This window comes from Silene latifolia, chromosome X (genome assembly GCF_048544455.1).
Source record: "Silene latifolia isolate original U9 population chromosome X, ASM4854445v1, whole genome shotgun sequence".
NCBI lineage: Eukaryota > Viridiplantae > Streptophyta > Magnoliopsida > Caryophyllales > Caryophyllaceae > Silene > Silene latifolia.
Window position 1 is genome coordinate 274050827 of NC_133537.1, and position 2732 is coordinate 274053558.

Here is a 2732-nt window from a genome sequence, read left to right on the forward strand (position 1 = left end):
TGGATTCCACTTCATGCTTTCCTCCTCTAGTAGCCTTGCGAGGTCTACTATATTGTGAGTTATGGACCGCCATTTCCTCAATTTTGTTCCAAGTTTGATTGTCATCAACTTCGGTTAACATTCCATTTGATCCCATGTTGAGAATGTTCTTTGAATCTTCATAAAGACCGTTCCAAAATTGTTGTACCAAGAACCACTCGCTAAGTCCATGGTGAGGACATGAGCGAAAAATTCCTTTAAACCACTCCCAAGCTTCATACAAAGATTCTTCATCCCTTTGCTTAAAGCCCGTGATTTGAGCTCTTAGCATGTTAGTCTTTTCCGGTGGATAGAACTTTTTGTAGAAAGCTAGAGCCAACTTTTTCCAAGAATCAATTCCGAGAGTAGCCTTATCAAGGCCTTTCAACCATTGTTTCGCGGTGCCAATTAGAGAAAAAGGAAATAAGACCCATCGAATTTGGTCTTGAGTTACACCGGTTTGAGAAATCGCATCACAATAGTCACAAAATGTCTCCATATGAGAATGAGGGTCTTCACTAGGCATCCCCCCAAATTGGCTTCTTTCGACTAATTGGATAAATGCGGATTTGGCAATAAAATTTCCGGTTAGATGTTGTGGTGTGGGAGTACCATTGGGTAGGTTCTCCTCGGTGGGTACGGAATGTGATGAAAACTTAGGCATTGTGGGTTGATTTTGTGTTGGATTTTGTGTTGGTTTCTCCTCACCTTCTCTTGCAAAAGGGTTGATGAACTCAATAGTATTTGGTTGAATATCTACAACCTCACCAATACCTCTCAAAGTTCTCCTAACAAGTCTTCTATTGGTTGTCAAAGTTCTTTCAATTTCACGATCAAAGGGTAACAAGTCACCTTGTGACCTTAGAGACATGCAAAATATCAAACAACTCGAAAACAATTAGAACAAACCTTGAGGAGTTTTACTTCCCCAAGGCAAAGAAAGACACAAATAATAACAATATAAGAAAATCTAAATCAAGTTAACACCGTCCCCGGCAACGGCGCCATTTTTTTGGTCGGGATACTAAAATCTTTCGGTTACTTGTCGTTAGGAGCACCTAGACCAAAACACAATTTATAACTTCACAAACAACTCTACAATTAGTAAAGAGGCAAGTAAAGGTCGGATCCCAAGGGACGGGAATTGAGATGAGATTTCTATTGCAACTAGTGGTGTCTTAAGGGGTGTCACAATTGTGGTTTGATGTAGAAGATCAATAAACTAAATAGCAATGAAAGTAAACAAGCAAGATGTATTAAAAGGGATGTAAACAATTGATAAAAGGCACTAGGGTGTCATGGGGTCATAGGGGATTCATGGGAATTGATCATACAAACATATCCTCAAGTTATAAGTAAGCAATTATTGTTGTGTTGGATTGAGTTGGTTTATATCTTACAATCCTAGGAAAGTTTGGGTCCCGGAGCCGAATCGATTAGATTGTACAACACCTACAAGTCGACTTAGTCTTCCCTACTTAACAACATGCATGGTCTAATGAGACTCGAGTTGGTTTATGTCTTACAAGTCTCATTGAAAAGATAGGTGATGGGTAAAAAATGCAAGGATTCATAGGCTCACATTTCATCAAACATAACATGTGCATGAGTTGAGATCACAACAAGCAAGCAAATAAACTATGAAAGCATATTAATTTAAGCATGAATCATTCCCCATGTTGGTTTCCCCTAATTACCCATTAACCCTAGCTAAGTAACTACTCACTCATTATCATGTTGAACATGCTAGAAAGGTTGTCAATCATACCAACAAAGTGAAACATGATGAATAAATGAAAGTGATTAACAATAATTAAAGAGGGATTAAGAGAATTATACCTACTAATGATTCCAATAATAAAGCAAAGAATAAAAGAAGTACTTGATGCTTGATTGAGAGGTTGTCAATCTCCCAATAATAACCCAAATAATCTTCAATTACCCAAAACAAAGGATGAACAAGAGAGAGATTAAGGAAATAAAACTTGTATTAAACTTGATTAATTGTTGATTACAAGATTAAAGAGAGATTTGATTGATATTAACTACACTAAAGATTGCTAAGAAGAACATGCTCTTCTAATTAGACTAATGGGGTATTTATAGTGGGGATTAGGTGGATAAATTAGGGTTAACTAAGGGCTTAAATGACGATTAAGTCCCTACTTAAGGAAACGCCGGTCTTTTTGGAAAGACTCCGGTCTCTAGGGAGACTCCGGTCTCTATAAAAAGATGTGCATCCTTCCTTGAAGCTTGACGAAGACGAAATGGGTCTGCCTGAGAATTCGGGCGTCTTTAACACGGTACGGGCGGATTTGGTGGTTTTTGCCTGGGCGTCTTGGAGTGAAGACGGGCGTCTTCTAGGTCTTTTGCCCGGGCGTCTTGGGGAGAAGACGCACGGATTGTGGTGGTGGAGACGGGCGTCTTCTGGGGAAGACGCACGGATTGCTGGGCAGTCTTGTTTCTTCTTCTTTTCTTCCTTTTTCTTCATAAAATCCTTGGGGATTTCCTCGGGGATGCAAGGATCTTTTCTCATCATTGCCCATCTACTATAGTATGTACAAAGGCCTTCTAATCTTGTCTCTCCTTGATGCTTGGTCATTGAATTAAATCAATTTAGCCTCATTTTGCCATGAAAATGCAAGGTTTGCACTCCTTTCCTACCAAGGGATCAAAACCTCAAAGAATATGCAAAACAAAGAACTAAAGACAAT

General features: G+C 39.1%; 1 non-coding gene across 1 annotated transcript; it reads left to right on the forward strand.

Moving 5' to 3' along the window:
* The first annotated feature begins 203 nt into the window (after window positions 1-203).
* Window positions 204-310, forward strand: LOC141624465 (small nucleolar RNA R71). Its single transcript, XR_012534272.1, has one exon. It is a non-coding gene; the product is annotated as a small nucleolar RNA R71 (small nucleolar RNA).
* The last annotated feature ends 2422 nt before the right edge of the window (window positions 311-2732 follow it).